The sequence below is a fragment of the Gouania willdenowi genome, chromosome 3 (genome assembly GCF_900634775.1).
Source record: "Gouania willdenowi chromosome 3, fGouWil2.1, whole genome shotgun sequence".
In the NCBI taxonomy this organism is placed as follows: domain Eukaryota; kingdom Metazoa; phylum Chordata; class Actinopteri; order Blenniiformes; family Gobiesocidae; genus Gouania; species Gouania willdenowi.
Window position 1 is genome coordinate 17,367,707 of NC_041046.1, and position 10,917 is coordinate 17,378,623.

Sequence of the window (10,917 nt, forward strand, 5' to 3'; positions counted from 1 at the left end):
TTTTTAAACAGATTGTAAAAAATGTCAGAGTGGAGGGTACAGACGGCTTTTTGATTTGTCAGCAATACTTGACAAGACTTGATCTTCCCTTTTGTCATCATTAACTCCCCTCCCATATTTCATTAGCAGGTTTCCAGTGATTTTGATGATAAAATAAGCTCTAAATCAAACTGAAACCTCACTGTCCATTAGGATGCATTAAACCCCACATAATTTTTATTTTTATTTTTTTAATATGTCTTTCTGTCCACAATCTAAATTTGTTCCATTACCAAAAAAATATAACCAGGCAAAATATGAACTAATTCTATCATTGTTTATGGGGTTCACAAAGCCAGTGAAAAAAAATTAAAAAATAATAAATAATTTTAAAAATGTGCATTATTTTGTTGTTTTCCAGAAGAACTTAAAGTCACACCGTGGACTTTGTGACCTAAAGAGTTGACCCTTACAAGTTATTTTAAATGATTCCTCAGGCCAATATACAGCGCTTGACAGTATCAATGCTCCGAACGGTGCTTCCCTCTTGAAATACCGACTATGTAAGTTTGGAGAGACGGACCGTCTTTGGCCAGGTCATGTGACCTGGAACGTATCACTTTATGACAGTCATGTGACCACAGGCTTGAATATACTCATTGGGCTAAGCCCTTTGCTTTTGCAGCGGGGAGAGGAGGACGGCGGCTGCTCCTCCAGCCGCGTTGCGAGCCCAGCCCCGCTTTACACCCCAGTCCGACCGACCCAGCCCTTAGGGCCAATCCTTATCCCGCAGTTACAGGTCAACTACTGTCTGCATACACAATCAAAAGACAAGGGAGGCTGGCCAGACTGAGTGACTGTTGAGTGATTTTTGAGATAGTGCTGTGGCGCTTGTGGCCACTAGGGGCGCTTGATGTGAAAATTACAGGTAGCGCCTCTAGTGGCCAAAGGTTACACAGCGTGCCTTTACAAAAACAGAAATGACAAATTACTGCTAGATCATCATTTCATCATACTAATTGTGTAAATAGTGCCTTGTTAATTATTTACAGCAAAAAATAACCCAAATGCTATATTAAATGTAAAAATTGCTCATAATGGGGCATATATGAACATTTCAATGTTGATGTGGACCCCTTAATATAAATTGATTTACCAAATATTTTACAATGGCTTTGTTTCCTATTTTGGTCATTGGAACATAATTAGACTAGGGACAGATTTGTTTTAAAACATTGTGGGGTTTAATGCGCCCTACTGTCCATGCTTAGAAAAACAATACGCATTTTGCTTTGGACTACTTTTTTGGCAGATAAGTTTAAAATTTAGTAGTTATTTGTAAAATGTAAAAATCAGATCTTCTCTTCTTTTTTGTGCTCTAAATTACAGAAATAAACAGCACAATTATGTAGTGTTGTTTATTTTAAAGACAAATCTGTATCATTTATTTATGGAGTTTATGGAATGTATTTACTGAAAAAAATGCACTGGTAAAGGAACTGGCTGTAAGTATACAGTAACAGGCTACAACGCTCACAACAGCTACTGTGACAGGTTTAACTCATGGGTTAATTGGTTCTAGCAAGATGGTTTACTATTGCTTCATTCTACAACATGGCATCTTAACAGTAGCCCAAAGGCTGTCAACACAGTCTCCTCAACAAACAACCAATGCACAGTAATTACCAACCAGCCCCAATGGATACTATAGATCTAACCTGCTGGTGAATATTCAATCAGGGTTTCCACAGGTCAGCAACTTTAAAATCAATCGGGCAGTTAAAAGCAGCGATGCAAAAAGGTGAAAGCAAAAACATTGATGGAAAAAAGAGAAAAAAACAGTTATTTCTAAAATGAGTCAGAATCACCATAAGAAACTGCATGCTTTTATCTAGTGAATTGATTATTTTAAACATATCATTAAGAGCTTTTTCAGAATGAAAAACTTATTTTAGTTCAGGGGCCAAATAAGGAGTAGTTTGATATCAATTGGGCCACAGATTTAATGCAGGAAAACAAGTCATTTCAATAGCATAGTGTCCTAGTTTGCACTTCTACATGTGCATAAAATAGAAAATGTTTAAGAAACCAACAATATCCCAGCAATAGGTGATAGATATCAGTCCCAACAGGATCTTCATTTCTTAGATTTTATGAACAATTTCTATTTAAATAAGGAAATTATTTTGTAATAATTTGAGGACTATTGAAGTATTTTGTAAGAATTTTGAGGGTTTTTTCAACTGTTTAACATTAAAAACGACTACAATCACGTGATATATTAGCTCTGGGAAAACTGTGAGTCACTACAAATATTGTTAAGTTTCATTTTTCAAAGCCAAAAAATGGTTTCAGGTTATCCTCCTTTTTAAACAGATGTAAGCCATCTTTTATTGGTGTAAACAAATTCATATGGAAGCCTGTCCATAAGTGGACACTTAAGGATACTCCCTCTTCTGGTCCTCATCAAAACTCCACACCTTCGTCATACACAATCCCTATGAATTGCTTTCATCTCACACATTCCTTACTAAACACCACCACACCTCAAACCACTACAATGCATGACTTTATTTGCTGGACTGAAACCTTGACCTTTCTTGGAACCATTACACTTTAACAGTATGTGACTTGAGTACACACACACACACACACACACACACACACACACACACACACACACACACACACACACACACACACACACACACACACACACACACACACACACACACACACACACAGACACACGCATACACATTCAGCAAACTCAGGTGTTTTGTGCTCAATCATTGCACACAAAAAAAAAAAACATACTGTATGAACCTGGCAATATAATCATGTTGAATTCCACATATTAATTTATTACATTGTAAAGTATAGTTGTACATTCGTTCAGATCGCTTCAGGTGCATGAATAACAAAATTGGCTTGAGACTATTGGGCCAACAATTGATGCCATTTGAATTTAAGAGCGATCAATATTGGGTTCTTCCTCATGTAGGCGTACTTATGGTCTTCTTCTCGGTTCGCAGATATGCGACATAACCACTGGCATGTGAATTGACAAACGAAAAAGCCATGTCTTCAGGGAGTTTCGGCAGCATATAGTAAAACTTAGATCTGCATGTGTTCGTCCTCATGGGTTTCTGTCTTTGACATGATCTAAGCAAAGAGAGCTAACCAACGATAAAAGACGGTTATTGAAGACATTTTAGACGTCGTGATGCATCAGCGTGCATTGGTTGCCATATACTGTAGAAGTGGACTGACATGGATTTGGGATTTCATGTTTGGCGTGCTGACTAAAACCTGCTCTGTAGTCTGAGCTGCCAGAAGGTAAGCTTCCTTTTTCAGTCCTTGTTTTATGCCTTGTCATTTATTGTATCTAGCTATGTCTCTAAGCTTGCATGACTCATTTCTGTAAGCTCTATATAGAATATGTCTGATAATATAAACAAAAATAGAAAACCTTAAAAAATGTCATGATAAATCCTATTTTTAAATTATTTATCAGTTTAAATGTTTCAAGCTCAGTATTAGAAATCAACAACTGTTGGTGTTTGACATGTTGAGTTGACACTGCCCTCTAGTGGAGAGAAGATGCAGTGTACATTCAGCTCGTAAACATGGTCCATTGCTTGCTAATTGGAATAATCTAATCATCAGCAAACAGACAAGAAATATTTACAGAAAGACACTTAAAGCTACTTAAAAGTACACACTATTTGTATACAACAGGAAGAAAAAAATAATTGTATATCTGCAAACTGTTTAGTCTTTGTACATTTTTTTATAGTAGATTTTTTAAATGCTGCACTTCTAATCATGTAAATCACATTCATTTCATTTTTCATTTTATTGCTTATTTCATTCATTTAAAAAGAAAATGCAACAACAACATTTAACATATGAGTGAAAATGAGCAGAAATAAGTAATAACTTATAATGTCTGACCCCTATCAACACAAGATCATGAACAGTTCCAGTTAATTTAAGCTGTCTGGTGCAGCCGTCTTATCAATTACAAGACAGCAATACAAAAACTTAATTTCATGTGCCCTTTCAATCTCTGATCTATTGATAATTAATGATGCTTCAACATATTTCTTTTTACAACAAAAAATCATACATTTAGTTTTACTGATATCTAAGGACAATCTGTTGGCATTAAACCACTTCTTTTTCATTCATCCATTCTCTACTTTTTGTAAAGCTTATTTTATATTTTCTCCTGAATAAAATAAGGTGGTGTCATCTGCAAATAGTATACACTTTAATAACTGAGACACAGACATATCATTTACGTAAAAAAGAAAGAAATCGGTCCTTGAACCGATCCTTGGTGTACCCCGCAAGCTATATTACAATTTTGGACTTTGTGTAATTGATTTCAACGAACTGATTTCTATCTTTTAAATAGTTGGCAACCCACTGGCGTGCCACACCTCTGAAACTATATTTATATATTTTATGTTGCAATATTTTGTGGTCCAGAGTATCAAACGTTCAATTGCCTTGTGTATGAAATTCATTACAAATAAACTTGTTGTTCACTGTAAAATTATATGGAACAACCTATGAACTCAAATCATGTATGAACATCAAAGATGCAAAAGAGCTCTATTCTCCAAAACTGCAAATTCATGGAAAGTAAAGCCAGGTTTCGATCCAAATAGACTTGATGTGAGCACCAGAAGAGCCTGTATCCATGTTTGCTTCATTATAGAGATGTATATTCATTCCAGCAAGTTCATTGTGCATGTCTTCTTTTTTTAAATAATATGTTATGGTTTCATTTATTCAGCCAACTTTTTTTCAGGAAATTTGATCTCCTGACATGTTTCGACTGCCAACTGTCAGTCTTCCTCAGAGGCATCTAGTGATTGATTTGATTCATAAAATATTAACACACCAAAGCAATCACTATGCCTCTGAGGAAGACTGACAGTTGGCAGTCGAAACATGTCAGGATAAATGAAACCCTAACATACAGTATTAGAGATGTATATTGTTGTAGGCTAGTTGCATTTTGTTGAAAATGGTAGTGTTGTTTGTTTTCAAGAGATTCAAGTGGTGGAAAACTTTTACTTTTTAACATAAGCTTGAAGGGCTACAGTTTATTTTCTTTTCAAAATACTTCCTGTTTTAAATTAATTAAATGAATAGACAATGGAATAGGAAGGAAAAACATAATAAATAAACTACTTAAGTAGCATAATAGCTTTTCCACTTACTTGAACAGAGGATTTGTTAGCCCTGCTTTTTTGGTTTATTTAATAACTGTTAATAATAAACTGTTTAATAATCTGTTTTCTGTTTGTTTCAGTTGTGCTCTGTATATTTCATTGTTATTAAATCTGCCACTGGGTCATCACCTTCATTTTGCTCAGTTTGTAACCTTCAGTTGTGTATTAAAGGAAGAACAACAGAGTGATCATTCACTGCTCTCTGTGTGCATATGCAGCCTTTTTAACCATTTTATGGTGTTTTTTCACTTTACTTGAGCTGCGGTGGTGCAACTGTCAGTCAGCGATGAGCAGAGATGGCAAAAGTACTAGTCTTCAGTACTCAACTTGAGTAAAAGTTAAAAAGTGCATGCTACTTAATGTACTTATGTAAAAAAACAAAAACAAATGTCCCTTCAGTAATAAGACAGGGTTTTTTAAACCAGAAAATTCCATGTCTTTTATTTTTTAAGAACTTTTAGAAATCTGGTACATGAAACAAGTTCAATCTGCTACCTTTGAACAACTAGAGAATTTAGCACTCATAATGAATACAATTTGTAAATCAAATGTTTAAAGAAAAAAAAAATGCTCAATAAAACTCGGAGCATTTTAAGAAATTGTAGAAAACTGGTACATGGACCAACAGGCGCTGGTCATATAATTAGAATATCATGAAAAAGTCGATTTATTTCAGTAATTCCATTCAAAAAGTGAAACTTGTATAATGTATACATTCATTTCACACAGACTGACATATTTCAAATGTTTATTCCTTTTAATGTTGATGATTATAACTGACAACTAATGAAAATCCAGATTGAGTATCTCAGAAAATTGGAATATTGTGGAGATGTTCAATATTGAAGACACCTGGTGCCCTGCAAAGACCTTTAAATGGTCTCTCAGTCTCGTTCTGTAGGCTACACAATCATGGGGAAGACTGCTGTTGTCCAAAAGACGACCATTGACACCTTGAACAAGGAGGGCAACACACAAAAGGTCATCGCTAAAGAGGCTGGCTGTTCACAGAGCTCTGTGTCGAAGCACATTAATAGAGAGGCAAAGGGAAGGAAAAGATGTGGTAGAAAAAAGTGTACAAGCAATAGGGATAACTGTGCCCTGGAGAGGATTGTGAAACAAAACCTGTTCAAAAATGTGGGTGAGATTCACAAAGAGTGGACTGCAGCTGGTCTCAGTGCTTCAAGAACCACCACGCAAAAGACATAGGTTCCAACTGTCACATTCCTTGTGTCAAGCTACTCTTGAACAAGAGACAGCGTCAGAAGCGTCTTGCCTGGGCTAAAGACAAAAAGGACTGGACTGCTGCTGAGGGTTCCAAAGTTATGTTCTCTGATTAAAGTAAATGTTGCATGTCCTTTGGAAATCAAGGTCCTATAGTCTGGAGGAAGAGAGGAGAGGCACAAAATCCACGTTGCTTGAGGTCGAGTGTAAAGTTTCAACTGTCAGTGATGGTTTGGGGTGCCATGTCATGTGCTGGTGTTGGTCCACTGTGTTTCCTTAGGTCCGAGGTCAACGCAGCCGTCTACCAGGAAGTTACAGAGCACTTCATGCTTCCTGCTGCTGACCAACTTTATGGAGATGCAGATTTCATTTTCCAACAGGACTTGGCACCTGCACACAGTGCCAAAGCTATCGTACCTGGTTTAAGGACCATGGTATCCCTGTTCTTGATTGGCCAGCGAACTTGCCTGACCTTAACCCCATAGAAAATCTATGAGGTATTGTGAAGAGGTAGATGCGAGACGCCAGACACAGCAATGCAGAAGAGTTGAAGGCCACTATCAGAGCAACCTGGGCTCTCATAACACCTGAGCAGTGCCACAGACTGATCGACTCCATGCCATGCAGCATTGCTGCAGTAATTCAGGCAAAAGGAGCCCCAACTATTGAGTGCTGTACATGCTCATACTTTTCATGCTCATATTTTTCATGTTCATACTTTTCAGTTAGCCAACATTTCTAGAAATCTTTTTTTGTATCGGTCTTAAGTAATATCCTAATTTTCTGAGATACTGAATTTGGGATTTTCATTAATTGTCAGTTATAATCATGAAAATTAAAAGAAATAAACATTTGAAATATATCAGTCAGTGAGTAATGAATGAATATAATATACAAGTTTCACTTTTTGAATGGATTTACTGAAATAACCAGCACCTGTAAATGAAATATGTTACCCTTTATGCACACCTGGATAATTTAGCACTCATTAGAGATACAATTTGTAAATAAAATGTTTCAATCTTCTCCTCCAGCTTCGCGATTGTTGGTTTGTGTCTTTTAGTCGTGACGCCATCGTCGAAGGTCTTAAAAGTAACAAGCTCATTTTTAAAACGTAAGGAGTAGAAAGTACAGATATTTGTTTAATAGTAAGGGGGAAAAAAAGTAAAAGTAAAAAGTTGCCAAAAAAAAAAAAAAACACATACGCAAGTAAAGTACAGATACCAAAAAAATGACTGAAGTACAGCTATGGCGATGTGAATTTGATCCAGGTCAGGCCAAAACAAAAACTCTAGAACTCACTTTCTGGATCTACTTCAGAATTTGTTTGCATGTTCACACTGACCCAAACAAGGCAGACTCACCTTCGCAAACACATCTTAGAGCAGTAATGCCTCAGGATTTGCTGGCGTGAACACGCCCTCAACAACTTGAGACAACTTGAAAACCTGTAGTTCAGGTCAGCTCTGCTCTAAAGTGTTAATTGTAACATTATCAAGTCTCCCACAAAGCTGCATGATGTCACATTCATTGGATTCTAACAGGATTAGTGTCCTTCCAGGACCAGAGTTTGGTACTCTTTCATGCATTAAACTACACAATAGGTTATATATAAACTTTAGACCAGTGTATTTCAACCTTGGGGTCAGGACTCCATGTGGGGTCACCTGGAGTTTAAATGGGGTCACCTGAAATGTCAATTAATTGATAAAAATAAATAAATAAATAAATACTGATTAAATTTTGTAACTATTATAACTTGTACAAATTAAAACAACACAACATTTAATAACTGTATTCTATTCTTTCACTTTGGCAAATATAAATCTAGTTAACAATAATAGTAAAGTGCACCATAAAAATATCTGAGCTGACACAACCTGTTACTAACACTGGCAGCTCTGTATTTGTAGTTCAGTATAACGAACTTGAAGAAAACTCATTCTAGAAAACAAATGTCTTTGGGGTTGCCAGAAATTCTTGATATCAAAATGGGGTCACGATCCAAAAAAAGGTTGGGAACCACTGCTTTAGACAGTACTAAAATAAGGACTACTCAATTGCATGGTTCATTTAAAAGGAACTATACAATATGCAATAACTGTCATTTTGATTCTTCTTCATTATCATATTTATTCTTTAACGTCATCTAGTGATAAACAAGACTTTTTGATTTGCAACAATCATTTAGTCCAGTAGTGTTTAAGGGTATTTCTACATCTTTGTGTTTCCTTTCTCACATATTGCATATTGTATATGAAGACTGTCCAGTTGTGTTTTATGTTCTCAAATTTTCTTCAAATCTTATTTGAAAAGACTTTTTAGTTTTGACCTCAGTGTGAAGTGTTTTGAATGAAAATGATGTATTTTTGTAATTGTTTGAAAGCCGGATTATGCAAGTACACTTAAAGAAAGGGGTTGAAATTCTTCAACAGAAATCTGTAAGTACTTGCCCTTATATCCGTATGAAATGTATCGCGATATTTTTTTATGTAAATTTAAATTTCAACAAAATCACTGTATGAATTTTATGTAGCAACGAAACATGTCCAATATGTCTTCAGCTCATGTCATGTTGTAGTCATTGAAATTAAAAGATGACATATGCTAATGAATGTAAAGAGCTTAAAACGAAACGAGCACATTATTTTTCAACTGTGTACAAAGTGGTATTAAGTGTTTACAAGATAGAGGAATTAAAATTTAAATAAACCAGCCACCTAATTCAGATTTAAGTTTAATCAGACTTAAAATTGCATTAGGAATTAAGTGTTTACAAGGTCAGTTTAAAGAGGAATTCCCTTTTACTCTGAATTAAAGAGGAATTAAAGCTCCCATGTAAACATGGCCATTCATGAAGACATAGATGAACAAGTTTGTGTGGACGACAGTGTTGCCAGGTTGGGCTTCTTTTGAACATGTAGTTGGGCTGGGGGGAAAAAGCATTGAGCAGGTTAATAAAATTTGGGCTACTTTTTAAAACATTTGGTGGGTTTTTAGACAATATTCCAAATAAAATATGATAAAGTAAAAATGTACACATTTCAATAAACTGTTGCAACTAAATGTTTTTGATCTACACTGCGTCAGTGTGTGAGGTTATTCAGAGCCAGACTCTATAATTCTACAAAAAATTAGATTTAGGTATTTAGTTGCTCTCGTGTAATGTTGCTGTTGGATTACTTTTTTTGTGGTTGCTGTGACGACATGATTGGCATCATTCATTCATACCAAATACCGGTATATATTTTTGTTATAAGAATTTTTAATATACTGCCGTACCGCTGTATTTGATTACACAACTTTCGGAACGCTACGCTGGGCCGCGTTTCAGACCGGACCCTTTTCAATGTTACGCTTCTAAATAGGAAGGTAAACAGTAGCGCTCTGGTGTTAGTTACGGTGTAAATCATACATGTAAATGGATAAGACAGACAAATAAAAGCTCTGAAGCTTCATGTGAGCATGTGTCTGCGTGCGCATGCCTCTGCTACAGGGGAACAACACTCACGGAGGCACGGTTAGCTTAGCATGTCGGCAGTAATACACAAAAAAAGAGAACAAAGGATCGCAATTTGTAATTCCTGTAATGCAGAAATAAGTCCTGGTGGAGCTGCAAACCAAACGCTACCTTATTCACCATAAGAAACCACCACACCCCTGAGTATGCAGCATTTAAAGCTAGAAATCAAGCTACTGCTAAAGCTAAGCTAGGGCAGCAAAGAGCCATCGGGCTGCTGTTGCAAACTTGCATTACTAGTAGTGTGGATTATTCTACAATATTCACTCATCATGACAGTAAAATAGACCATCCTAAGTCAATCTACTGCAGTAATTCCTCTCTCAACCAGTAGAAAATAGTGTGAACACCTGATTATGTAGAAAAAAAAAACACCGTTCGTCATATACCGTGAAACCGTTAGAATTTTGAAAAATACCGTGATATGCATTTTTGGTCATACCGCCCAGCCCTAAATTACACTTATGGTTTTAATGTGTGTGTTTTTTAGAGAGGTTGATTGTTGTTTTTACTGTATTGGATGGGTTTTGCACAGTGTTTGAACTAGAAATTGTCAATTCGATCTGGCCCGAACCTGAAAACGTTACAGCCCAAGTCTATTCAAATCTATACAGCTCTTTTACCTTTTTTGTCAAGACTGAGTCATTCATTTGTTTTTAACATCATTTATTCATTTCCCGTGCAGCGCCTCAGACCATGTAAAATAGCGATGCATCGAAAATGGCCCAAAAGTGCGTTTACTTTTATTCACCAAAGCAACCTTGTCTGAAAACGGGCCAGCGTGCAGGAGCGGCCACAGAGTGAAAACTATGAAAAGAACACATGTACACTCAAATGTGATTTCTGTTTCCGTCACGTCGACGCGCAGTCCTCGGTGTCCACAGACACAGTGACGGACCCTATACACCGTGGCGTGTGTGCACATCAGCCCAGCAGCAATTAATT